The sequence below is a fragment of the Anas platyrhynchos genome, chromosome 10, assembly GCF_047663525.1.
Source record: "Anas platyrhynchos isolate ZD024472 breed Pekin duck chromosome 10, IASCAAS_PekinDuck_T2T, whole genome shotgun sequence".
Classification (NCBI taxonomy): Eukaryota; Metazoa; Chordata; class Aves; order Anseriformes; family Anatidae; genus Anas; species Anas platyrhynchos.
The window spans coordinates 17,596,036-17,609,783 of record NC_092596.1 but is presented as its reverse complement, the minus strand read 5'-3'; the positions used below and the strand labels follow the sequence as shown (position 1 = coordinate 17,609,783).

At 42.4% G+C, this 13,748-nt stretch overlaps 2 long non-coding RNA genes across 2 annotated transcripts in view; both read right to left on the bottom strand.

Annotated features, from left to right (window-relative positions):
* The window catches only part of LOC106018388 (uncharacterized), a 64,102-nt gene extending 62,674 nt beyond the window's left edge, over nt 1–1,428 (bottom strand). Inside the window, exon 1 of the long non-coding RNA XR_005268380.2 lies at nt 1,179–1,428. This is a non-coding gene — a long non-coding RNA (uncharacterized lncRNA). The remainder of the gene's footprint in view (nt 1–1,178) is intronic.
* Nucleotides 1,429–2,313: 885 nt separating this feature from the next.
* On the bottom strand, nt 2,314–12,293 carry LOC113839580 (uncharacterized). Its single transcript, XR_002404010.3, has 3 exons — nt 12,166–12,293; nt 6,527–6,646; nt 2,314–6,082 (listed from the first exon to the last, which is right to left on the bottom strand). It is a non-coding gene; the product is annotated as an uncharacterized lncRNA (long non-coding RNA).
* Between the last annotated feature and the right edge of the window lie 1,455 nt (nt 12,294–13,748).

Here is a 13,748-nt window from a genome sequence, read left to right as displayed (position 1 = left end):
GTGGTGACCTGCAGAACACCTAGGGAGAGTTTTTGTAAGGTTGGATGAAAAAAAAATAAATAAAAAAATCCAAAATATTTAGTGTTCCCAGGTAAAGAAAGCCTTTAGAGCATCAGTGACCAGCTGCAGACCACCCAGTACTGACTTCCCTCAGCTCAGACCTTTTTTCCCCTAGAAAATACAGCCTCTTAGGATCTTGTCTGTCCAGTTTTTATCAAGTCCTGATGTGTTCCTGCTCTGCTTCAGCCAAATGTCCCAAGCTTTCACATGATTTGGGACCTCACCTCAAGCTCTAGTGAGTCCTGTATTCTCACAGATGTGGTGAGATGCTCATGGTTTCAGTCATTCTAGACCATGAAGAACTCTAGGTATTTTAAATGTTTGAGTAGAGATGTATGCTTCCAAGTACAGATTTTTGATGTATTAGAACCTCAAAAGGAAAAGATGAAAGTAGAAATGACCTCTTAAAAGCTCTGATTTTCCAGGTGAAATTTCCATAGCAAATCACAGAGGGGAGAAAAGGTTATATGTGGAAAACAGATTTTGAGATAGTTAAAAGCTTTTTCTAGTAAACACAGTGAGAAGTAGACAAATTTATGCAAGCTACATTTCAAACTTCACTGGCCAGAGCTAGAGAAATGTAACCTGTCTGTAACAGGGCAAGAGAGCAGTGTATTGATTACATTAACAGGGAAAAACATACAGCTGTACAGACTTTTTCTGAATCTCTGATAAAGGACTTACAATCCAGCCAGATAACGTTCCTGTTTTAATTTTTATCCAGCTCTGAATTTAGTATATCATTCACTCAGAAAGGAAGTTAAAGGATTTCAGACATATGGTTTGATTCATAGAAATAATGAAATTAAAATTAAAAAAATTTTAAAAAGTAAGTTTCCTTTCATGGCTTTGACATCAAATCAAGATTTGACTCTCCTGTGAACACTGTGTATTGGAGATATCTCAGCCAGAAACACTGCCTTTCTCTGAAAACTCAGGTCCATCTGGGCTGTAAAGGAAGATCTGCCATCACAATAAAGTGAAAGCATTGGGCTGTACATCTGACAGTAGACCTTCCACAGAAATCTCCTTTTTTTCCCCTCTTCTTACACATCTTCTGCTACCGCTGGTGCTGCTTGTCCTTTTCAGCTCCCACTCACCAATGCACCTTCACTCACCTTGACCTGGCCACACACCTGCAGCAGCATCACACGGGGCTCAGTTATTATCTGCAGCTCTCAATAACACTGATAGCATCTGTGGCCTCCCGAGCCATTGATTACAGACAGGATGAGTCACCCAGCCTCTGCAGACATGGCTGCTTCAGAATAAGCATGGAGAAATTTAATGTCACAGACCAAAACTGAAAAATCTTTCGATGCGTGAAGCCCAAGGACAAGGAAAAAGGTGGAGAATTACACTGCTGGGAAGAAAGTAAGTGAACATGAGGAATTGTCAACAATATCTGTTCTGCCCCTTGCACACACACACCCACACCCACTCCTTCCCAATAACAACGGCATAACATCAGCTTCTGGGCACTACTCCATGGGATGAGAAAGCTGTGAAAGACTATGCATCACACAAGAAAAATATGTTTTTAACACAATGTGCTAATCTCATCCATCCATTCTGCTCCTGGTGTTCCAGTGATGAGCAGGAGGCCTGCTGGATGTTTAGCTTGGGGGTCCCTTCATAAACTCTCCAGCACAGACTCCTCTTCAGTTCTTCAGGTGGTGGGAATCCACCCAGAAACCTCTCCAGCAGTGGTATTCAACTGTCGTTATGAGCAGATGACCCCAATAGCCTTCCTATGCCTGCCCCCAGCAAAGCACCCACCCCCTGGATAGAGGACAGCAGGGTTACCCAAAGAACACAAGGCCAAAAAAGCCATGGCCAACCCTTCCCTAACACTGGTACATGGCCTGAGACCTCCTCTTCAACTTCTGGTGCTTTGGTGGGTAAGAGGAAGGAACACCATAATAAAAAAAATGCTTGTACAACAACAGCAATCACACTGCACACTCTGCGAGAGCTGCACAGGGCCCCAGTGCTCCTGAGGCATCAGGTTCAATAGCCCCTGCAAAAAGTAATAATGAAAACCCATTCTTTGCAATAACGCAACAGAAAGTGAGGAGACATTTCAATATAAGTAACAGAACCCCTAGGTTAAGGGAGATTAACAGCAAAGAGGTTTATTACGCGTGAATCATTTCCTACTTATTGTCCACAAACGCATTAGAGTGTGCTTTTCTTTTCTTTTTCGTAAGCCAAATGTGTAATTGGCATTATTAGTTTTCTCCTCCTCCTCCTTTAGTTTTTAATTAGAGCATAGAGGGGGGAAATGCATATTTGATATGAAGTAGAACTGGAAAGGGAGAATAATAATTCTGACTGTTTCAATTATTCGGACGCAAACTGAGCCAGATTTTTGTCAGAGCTCAGCCTCCACAGTCAGCACCGGATCTGAGCTGAGGCAAGTACTTGCTGTGCTCTGTGGGGCTGAGGCACTTGGGAGATCCAGCCTTCACCCCAGCACAACTCCACCTTGGTTTGATTGCAGGGCTGGCACACTTACAAACCATTGTCCTCACTTGGAAATTGTGTTTCTAGAAGAAAACTTCCCATCAGCAAAGTTCTGCCTTAGGTTCAGTGTCCCTTTCTTTACAACTTCTTACCACTGGAGATTTCAGCCTTCATGTGCTGAAAGGAACCACTGTCTATTCCCACCTATCTGCCACCTTCAGAGTCGCTGCTTGATGTGAAAGTGATTGCTCACCCCATTGCTTTATTGTGAACCTTCATTTGTCCCTTGCTCTCAGTCCTCTCTCAAGGCTGTATCTCCCAAACAGATCTCCCCCTTGCCTTCCGTGGCTACTACCAGCCTTGCCACAGACACAGCATGTGTTCACCCTAGTCTTTCGTGCCAAACTGAATTGTGGTCACTGGAGCCCATTACAAAATTACACTCACAGACCTTGGGTTAGGTGCTCTCTGCTTCCTTTTTCTTCCACCTCTAGTCTGGGGGGAGGTGAGGGAGGGAGGGAGTTAATATTAGAGCTGAGAAAGCTGCAGTGACCTTTGAAAACTTGTTAAGTTTTCATCATTCAAGAAACACTTAAGGAATGTTTTGTGCAAAAGGCACTTAAGTGTAATTATTGTTTCTGAAGTAGCAGAAATATGTTTCAGGTGGTGTATAGTGTTTGCAAAATACCGTCACATTTGTATCTATGGAAACCACAAGATACACATGCCATATCACCATGACTCCATCAGTTAGTTCCGTATCATCTTACGAGCATAATTACTCCAGTAATTCAAATGTTTAATTCCAGGGTGTTTTCATTCATAGACATGATTTTATGGCACACGCATTTTTCCAAAGCAGATGTTTAACTCACAGTCACTTCCAACCTGATCTCATGGCCACAGGGATTTTGAAAGCTGCGCATCTGCAAAGTCAGTGAGGAACATGTGAGAAGGACTTTGGACCACTCTGATGCTTACTGCAATACAGGAAGACATGTGGCTGGCAGCTCCAGATCTGGAGAAGAAAGTTACAAGTGCAGAGCCTTGTGTAACCTCACCAGCTCCGTTGCTGCTGCCACCATGGAAAGTCAGAAAAGCCTTCACAAGCAGAGAGGAGCATGACCTTCCCACAGCCTCCCACAGGCTCTCCCCTGCCTGTGGAGGCCCAAGTGCTAAGGCATTTCAGAGCGAGGTGTTGGGCTGTGTTCGAGACGTGTACTTGACAAATGAATTGGTCTCAGCTGCGGATTCAGCATGTACACAACCCACTAAGTCACTTCAGGGCCTGTCTCTAATTAAATGTAAGCAAGAATAGACACGGATTAGAGAAACACAGACCTCCAAGGAAGATGAGAACTTGTAGTTCCTTCATGACTTTAAATCTCTCCCTATTTCACAGAAGCCCAAATACCTTGTCAATCCTCTTAAATACAAACTACAGACTCTCCCAATGCAACACACTTGCAGGAGGTAGTTTATCTCAAGCACGTAATTCATTTTAAATGGTATTCTTTCCCATGACAAGTGCTGCAGCTGTTCCCACTGACCAATACCTGCACACACCATGTCCCACTGGGAAAGTGAATGATGCTCCCCAAAGATGCACTGCCAATTCGGACACCTCCACCCCATACTGCCTTCTGCATCTGCTATTACAAGGACCACTGGGATAGCTCAAACTTTGATGGCAAGAGCCAGAACAACATGTTTATTCCACACTGATGTCAAAATCAGAGAACTCACAAAATATCCCGTTGAACTGGAGGGAAGAGGTAGCAAAGTGCTCAGGGTAACAAAGAATTAAGTTCAGTTACCTCAAGCAGAAAAATTGGATTTTTTTTCTCTTGATTCCTCCCTTGCTACCTGCAAAATTGACAACTCCAGCCAGGGAGCAGCAGGGACAGCTTGCTTTGGCAGAGTAAAGCAACCAGTCATGCTACAGAGGAGAAATTTTGTTGGTGTCCCTATTCCATGCGCACAAGAGGGGAGGCAAAAGGCAACTGTCACCGAAGGCTATACATCTTGCTCACTTCCCTTGCGGTCAGAGTAATGGAGACATACGACTTTAAAAAAAATAATAATAGTAAAAAGAAAATGGACGCAGCATACACTGTTCCCTGGAAAACAGTAAGTTGCATCATCTGGCTATTAAGTGCAAGCTCCATATGATAGATAATCTTAATGTCAGAGCTTTAGAAAAGGACTTTTTCCTCCAATGCAGTTGCAAGAAAGCACAGAGACAGGATTTCTGCTAATAGTGACAGGATCAGTTCGTTGTGTCCTTCATTTCTAGTTATGACATTAAGATCTGTTTTTTCCTAAAAGTTTCCTGCTTTAAAAAGAAGTAGCCACCCAGACCAGAGTTCTGTTACCTTCCCTAACAACAGCTAACGGCTGAGACTGGTGGGCCTGTGGGAACTTCACATGCTTTTCAGCGATGACATTTAGGGATGCACAAAGCAAACACCAGGAGCACTTTGGTAAACAGAGCTGATTTGTTACACCAAGCCAATGCAGCTAAGCCAGATGAAGGCTACGCTTCAGAAGATGGCATCATCTACCATCCCTTGGGTGTTCATTGTCCCAATCCAATTTAACTCATCCATTTGATTTGTAAATAGACAAAGTCTGCAGAATTTGTAAATTAGGAGTGTTTGCCCAGCAAAAATAAAAGCCCTCACTTTGTACAAAAAATGGCTTAAAAGCATACATGCAAAATATAAAGCAACAGGGAGGACTACCAAAAATAGACATTACTGAGAGACAAGCTGCTTAGAAAGTTAGAATTCTGCAACTTTTCATAGACAAAAAGTCGCTCATCACATCATTAAAGTCTAATGAGTAAGAAGGCAACATCAAAAATGCCAGAGCATTTACACGATCATGATGCATTATTCTTTGAAGACAGCTTTTGATGCTTTTCTAAACAGAATAATTTTTCCGCATAGTATTTGATGTTGACGTGCAAAACACAACCATGACATTAAGAGAACAGTCTCAGCATTAAGAAGAATTCCCCCAATCTGTGACCTCCTGATATTCTCTAGGTAATTTGTGAACACAGAAGGAAACAGATAATTCATTCCCCTGCCCCCCTTTTCTTTAACCACAGACATTCAAGCCTCTATTCTCCCTTCCCAGTAGGGCAGACATTTAAGTGTTGCCTTCCTTATACTGCTTTTATTCAAGGATGTTACAGCACTATCCTATGAGGGGGGGACATTAATACAATTGCCCGCTTTGCAGATTTCCTGTGTGATCTTAGACAAGTCTCAGAGCCTCTCTGGTTTTGCAGGCAAAGTTGAATGGTTCTGAGTGGTTATGATCAGTTTTGCGAGCATTTATTTTGTCAAATGTGGTTTGCAGGAGCTTGCCAATGCATCTGCTGGCTGTATCCCCTGGGGAAATGCTGCATGTGGCACATTCTGATTTGAATGGCAAAGAACGTTGTTTTTTTCCAGTCACAGGATGGACTTCGCAAGGTAGCCTGTGTTCTCCTAGAGCCTCCAAATTGCCTTTGAAGAGGCAGGAATCACATCTAGGTCTCCCAAGCCTGAAAGCACAGCATTAAGCACAGGAAAGGGGTGCTCAGAGACAGAAGTACAGGATTGCTCACAGCCATTCTGCTCAGCATCCCCAGCAGAGTTCTTTTTTGCAAACTGATGCCAGCCCGTGTGTCCCATCCAGCAAGCATCCTCCCTCATTGTAAGCCCCCAGCCTGCTGCCACTACATGGACAGCCTCTTTCCCATTTGTTAGCTCCTTCTTCAGTTTTCTCCATCATTCTTATTTTAACCTTGCCACTCCTCTGCAATACCTGCCACCTCCTTCCAGAGACCTCCCATGAAAGGACCCAGATTGCACCTTTTCCAGCCCAGGTCCTGAGCACTAGGTCTCCAAATTCATGCTCCTCTCCAGGGACCATTTCCAGGGCACCCATTTCCAGCTGAGTACCAACATCCCCAGCCCAGACCCAGTTCCCAGGTCTTGCCCCATACCGATGCAAGGGCTCCATCTACCCAGGAGGGATGCTGGCCAGAAAAGCTTCTAGAGGAGCAGGCTGGGGTCCTTGCTGGATGGCTTTCTGTACCTCTTTGGCCTCTGGATGTGGCAACATGCTGGAGACATAAACAGAGATCTCATCCTATACACACAATGACTCAAGAGCTGAAGTTAACCCCATCCATGCTATTAGTGCAGTAGGTATTACATCATCACCACACTGTGATTTGTGGTGAGGACAGTGCTGCATTTGTGTCCTTCAGCATCACAGCAATGTTTTAAGACCCAACTTCACAGAAACCATTGGAGTTGCTTTTTCCAAAGGGCAATTTAAAACTGAATCTGGAGCGTCAGGCCTGGGATCTTTTCATGGATTTCTGCAAAAGAAAACCTGTGTGCTCTTCAAGGGGGCACTAATCCTTGAGGAAGTAACAGTTACCTGTCTTCACACGCTGGCCACATTGCATACTAAGCAAAAGCAAGGAGTAAAGCCCCTGTTGGCTGCTTGAGTTAGAGCTCTGTTTTGTATTTAATCATTCTGTTAAAAGGCAGAGGTACTAAGCACTGTGACAGGCCTCCTCTAGTGAATCTCCCCTCAACACTGTCTCCTCCAGCCCTCCAGCGAGGTCACCCCATGCCTGGAGGCTGTGGCTTATTAGAGCAAAGCCTGCATCCTGCACAGAGGGAGCTGATCGGGTGCACTACAAGTACAGCCATGTGGCTCCCAGCATCTTTGTCAGTGGAGGAGATGGTTGGGGGAGGCAACACTGCAACTATCATCACAGAAATGCTCACAAGTAGAGGATTTTAGCATCATCACTTAAAAAAAATAATAAAAATAAGAAAAAAAAAAATAAAAGTGCACAGTTTCCTTTTTCTAGAATTTACAGCAATGACAAAAAATATCATGGTTACACGTATTAAAAAAAAAAAAAGTAAGACAAGGCCAAGCACACAGTTCTTTGTTATCTTATTTGAATTTCATTTTGGTCACCTGGAGCTGGTTCAGAAATTGATTGGTTTGGGTTTTTAGGCTTCTTTAGATGACAACAGAAAAGCAACAGACTTCATTAGAAGCCTGCGGTAAAGCCACATTTGTTTGGCTTTTGAAGTTAAAGTTTTCATGTCCATTTTTAAAATAAAGTTTCCAAAAATTACCTTCCCCTAAAAAAAAAAGAAGTATTGATTTTTTTTTTCTTTGTATCAGTCATTGCCTCGTTATATTGCTGGGATCAAAATCTGGTATTTTAGTTTTATTATAAGCCACTGGTCTGAAATCTGGAGAAAGGCTCTCCTCACACAAAGGGCCCTGCTGCCTTTGCTCAGAGGTATGGCTGCTACCTGTCTGGCCACACATGGCATAGCCACCACCACCAGTAATCAGGAACTGATTTTCCTGGCCTTGAGGCTCTCCTGAATATTTTGCCAAATATTAGTCTGTTAGGGAGATATTTAGAGAAACACCAGCGTATGAAAATAAGTTTACTCTCCAGATCTACTTAACATCCCAGAACATCATGTTACAGGCCAGTGACCTTGTGATGACAGTGCACTCCACTGAAACACCAAGTGCCCCTCACAGAACTTGGTAAATGGCAGCTTGAATTTATTCTGTGCTCATTAGACTAGAGATACAACTTCACTATACACACAGCAAGAAACTCATATCAGCGTCCATAACACAGACATCCCTCTTGCAGTTTACCAGTCTTCTACCAAAGACCACTTAAGATGCTAAAACCTGATCTTGGGGTAGGAGTATGTAGAGCATTCAGAAAGAAAGGAGCAGAATTAAACTGTTTTCCCTTTTGAAAGAAGTCTTGACGTTCCCTGCAAGATCTCCTGCTATTTAACACATTCTTGATGGACCAGAAGAGCAATGAACAGCAAGGCAGCAACCTGTGCAGATGACACTACAATTCAGTGGTTAGTCCAGATCCCCATTCATCTTTATGGGGCTTAGTCCACTGGAATAACCCTTGCTATCAACAATTACAGCTGTATGTGACTGTATGTCACATAAAAGCAGGGAGGAGAACTTCAGACTCTTGGATTTTAGGACTTAATACTTGAGAAGTGGTGAATTAAGTCTCTCCAGGTCTGTTCTAAAAAAAAAAAAATAAATAAATAAAAATAAAAATAAAAATAAAAATGAGTAAAACAAAATAAGAACTACAGATTGCACTTAGAAGGTTTCCTGTACTCTATACAGTCTTCTTAGAAAGCCCTGATGACATTCACACAAATGTATTTCTCTACCTTAAGCTTCTTAATACATCAGTTAAGAGGAAAAAATACACACTAGTAAAATATATTCATACATTAAATATGATGAAATACAAAGCACGTATGAGATAACTGTGAAATATTTATTTTCTTGTAAATACTTTCTCCATTAGGATTCTGGCTTGATGCTTTGTATAAGATGCAATTTTGCCTGCAAGGTACAGCCAGTAGAAAATGGCAAACAATTTTTCTCTCAGTTAAGAGGATGACAATGATGCCCAATACATCAATGAAATTTCAGTCTGTGTTAGCATCACTGATGGAACAGGAAATTGGATTCCACTGTCTAATCCATTGTTAATGATTTCACTTCATAAATACACTTAGTCTTCATTATAACTTCTTGTTGTTGGGTATAGTTAAAGATTTGGGGCAAATATTCTTGGAAGAATCAATTATCAGCAAGGCATGTCCTAGTATTTTGATTTATGGATTTTTCACCAGCAAGAGACCTTGAACCCAGGTTTGGCTAGAAGGTATAGAATGAGTGCCATTGCTTCAGCCTCATGGTAGAAAACAAGATGTGCTTTCATAGGCTGAAATCACACTACAGGAAGGGCACAGTGTACTGCAATTTCATAGAGCAGGAACTCTGGATTAGCTCCATTAGTTCCACATGGTGTGAGGAAGGAACGCACCACCACCTCCTAACAGTGGTGTGCTACTGAGCAAATCCATCACACCAGGAACCTGTGCCAGCAGGACAGGAGTGACAGCATGATACCATAGCATAGATGCAGCTAGATGTAGGATATTAATCTTCTCTGGTATTCTTCCCTTGTTCCATCCTGAAGGCCTCTGTTCCTGTTCTTCATCTCAAATGTTCAGGCTGTTGAAGTTTGTTACAGTAATAAGTTCTGCAAATGTGCTTAGAGTTACACTTTGGACATATGTTAAATAGGAGGGTGTCTGAGCAGTGAGTCAGGACCTTGCCACACTTCCCACCAAACATCACACCATATTTCTCCCTACTGTACTGTCTTAACAGTCTGTCATCCTTTCACAGCCATGAAGTCCCAGCTCCTCTAAATCACAGAGGCAAGGTCTTTATATGGCCAACATCTCCCTGAAGAGTGAATCACCTGGAACACAAGCCTGAGAGAAATGCAAGACTCAAGTTCTCTGTGTGGGAAGATGGGAGAAAAGCAGCACCAAAGACACAGACATTTTGGTAACTAGTAAGTTCAGTACCGGGTGAAAAATAAGACAGCCCAGAAATAGGGTTTATAAACAAATATTGACCTTAAAAAATTACAGCTTCACTCTGGTCAGAGCAAAGAAGTTTGAAAGCCTCTGGGGTTTGCACTGGCTCTAGCCAAGAATAAAGCTCTATGCTAGAAGGAAAGAGTAAGTAATATATTTTGTGCTTGAAAATACTGCATTATAAAGTTTCATGTTTCCTACCAAGCTCCATGGGGGAGTTTTAGTATTATGCATTACTTGAATTTTTGAATGATTCAAGTAAATACATCACAAATAGCAAAGGAAATGTGTTTCAATAACACAGGTGTCCACATGAATATATGCATGAATCCTGGCACATATTTTTATTTTGCTAAGAATTGAAAAGTTGCCCTCTGGCATTTCTCATCGCTGTTTGCTGTAAATCTCAAATGAGAATGCAAACAGGAAAGGACACAAAATTCATTGGTAATCCTGAAGAAACACTGCATCAGCCCAAAAGGCTCAGATTACTCAAAGCTGCCTGATGTATCCATATGGCAATAATTAAAACAGCGGCTGGACACCCTGTAATACTGGAGTGCCATTCAAACTGGACATCCCAGGCAGGGACAAGCTACCAAAGACACTACATTCATTAAATTTAATCCCCACATTCTCCCCATCACTACAACCCTCCCCTGCCTTAGGTGGGATAACATGGACAAGAAGAGACTCTCTCTTCTTTTCTCAGTCCCTCTCAACACAACAGCCTGTGAGCTGCAAAGTCTGCAGGTCAGGGCTGTATACGTTCATTTTTGTCTCCTGCACTAGTTGCTCCCTGCATTAAGGGTTTTTTTGCTCTGGATGGGTCTTTGATTTGCTTCTTTAAACAATCCTTGTATTGTGTTTGCATATATTAAACAGAACATATAGCACAGAGTGAGGGAAATGGATGCTATTTTTAAAAATAACTTAATGGCTAGACTATTCATTTGATGACTCAGAAAGAAGCAGCAAGTTTTACCCAAAGAATATCAAATGCTCTGATCATAAGACAGCATCTGGATTTCCCATGGAAATATTGATCTGATGGGAATGTCAGTGGCCAAGAGACAATGCTGTAAACACAACTTTACTTTCAGTCCAATTTCAGCTCCATGGAGCAGAGGAATCCTAGATAACAAACCATTTGCCAGAAACCTACTCTCCATCCACCAGAAGGATAGTAATCCTTTGCCTTTATGACATTCAGTCTTGTTTGGCAATTTGCTACTCAGCCTAACATTTACAATAATATCAGTAGTCTAAGAAGGAGCACATTTGTTTGAGCAATGGTGATGACATTTCCCCCCCTTACTTTTACTGAAACAGTCTAGTAGCCTGTTTTAATTTGTGAGCAAATCAAAGTGATGTTCATGCTACCTGTATTCCAGCCTTGAAATCTGTTCATTTAGGTGGCATTTCCACTGGTCCAAACATGGATCAAAGAGTAGGAAATAAAACAAGCACTTACTCAACAATACCTTGTACATCCATCCTGAACTGTAATGGTGACTCAATGCAAATGGTGTGAAAGGAAATGAGACAACAAAATTTGAAAGTTTTAAAGACAGATACTGTTTTCACTGCAAACCATGGACTTTTAACCACAAACAGCCATGAAATTCCCAATTTCTTGAGGTATCAGGCCAGAGCTAAAGGTCTCTTGAGATATACATGTAAACTAGTCTTGTTACATGTATTTTACTTTCCTATCTCCTTCCCAGCTATTAGCTCCTCAGGCAGTGATATTTGCTCAGATTAGTTTTCAAACAACAAAGAACAGACGTGCTCTCTTCCCCCCTTAGCTGGGCAGCCACAGCTCCCAGGTCACAGCCACCTCTATACCCTGCAGCAGGGAGTTGTGCCTAGAATGAAGAAAATCTTTTTCTACAGATACAACAAAGTAAACACTCAGAGATTTAAAAAAAAATAAAAGTTTCTGTTTCTGCTTGTCTTCTACAAGGCTGCTATTGCTCTGTTCTCTCTGCAGAATTGATGCTTTCCTCAGAGCACTGCATCTCTTTAAGAAGAAATACTAGCATTTATAGCTCTTGCATACTCTATGTAACCCCCTTCCACCTAGCTGCTCATGGAACAGACATACCACTAGGTTGGCATCCCATAATTGCCAGGGTTCTGTTACCTCTGCAAGCTGACCTCCAGATTGAATCTGTCCATTGAGATCCCAGCAGCATCTGCACATAACAACACAGGTGATTAATAGACAACAACACCCTCACCACTGCTTCTAAGATTTAAAAAATAAAAAGCTACCTCAGGTTATATATTTATATATGCTTCTTCCTTTTGGCCATTTTGGCCTAAACAAGCTCATTAACTTAATCAGCAGCCTCTGTAAACCCAGCCCATTCTAATTGAAAGTGATCAGAAGCAGCAGCACATGTGGAGTGTGAGGAAATAAAAGTAACGATGAAGAGATGACTGCGAGCAGCAAGGGGCTAGAAGAGGCCAAGTTAAGCAGATCTGAAGTGAAAAGCTTGCAGAAACAGGCAAAGCAGAGAGACCTCCCTAAAGCATAAGCATCGTGAGACAGAACTGCTACCAGACAGTGCCATGGACTGGCAGCAGCAAAAGCACAAAAGTGTTATGCCTGATCAGAAAGACAGAAAGCTGTCTTTTTTCTTTTTTTTTTAAATGTATAAACTTTTTTCCCTATACAGTAGCGTCTCTGACTCAAGCAGGGAATTTGTGTGGCCACTTCTCTAGCACATGCAGCACTGGTATGAGTTGCTCCTTTACTCCCAGCACAGGCAGGGGAGCCTGAAGGGCCACAGAGAGTGCCTGTGGGAAGGGAGCCTGGAGATCTTATCAAGCAGCAAAGATCTACACAAACAATTTAGTACTAGTTCAAACATCTCATTAATTTAATTTATATGGAAAAGCTGTCAGCCTTAATTTTAGTTAAATACTGAACCACAGGTGAACCTTGTGCCTGTGAAAACTGCAAAGAGAAAAGCTCCACATTTTGTCAATCGACAACGCCATGGCCTTATTAACCCTTGCCAGAAAGGCAGTAGAAAGCCAGCACAATAACTTCCTGGGAAGCCCAGGACTTTTCTAGGCAGTACCACATCTGAAAGCTATGTGTTTGCAGCAGAAACATAGCAGCTGTGTTTCTGTGATAACATGGACTGTGAACAGACCCAAAAGCAAAGCAGCCGCAGCTGAAAGATGAAAGCTGCTCTCCCTGCACTGGCTGCAGGAGCGGCTCTGCTGCATACAGCATTTGCACCTTGCAGATTCTCCAGTTTCTCCTTCGTGCCTAAGATCTGTTAGCTTGTAACTAGGGCACAGGTGTGATAATAGGAGCTTTGACACCAACTGCTCTGCCCTGTTAAATTCCTTGCCTCTGTATATATTTTTGATGGGCTTGGAGTGAAGGCTGCCTTTTTTTATTTTTCTGCTTGCTTAATGAGAGCACTGAGCATTGTCCAACTAGAACTTCCCAATTCTCCCAAAGACAGAGAGCACAAGCACTAACTGAAAAGCCACCTGCTGCTATGAGTAGGTGAGATAGGCCCTCAAGCACTTCTCCCTCCAACAAGCTCTTGCCAAAATTCACAGCATGCCAGCCACATCCCTCACTTCAGATTTAGTTTCCTCAGGTCACCCACTGAAAAATGTGATGCCAAAGCTGAACCTGACTAGGAAGGACTAGAAATAAACACACCATAAAAGCACCTTCCCAGGGCAAAGCTCCTTTCC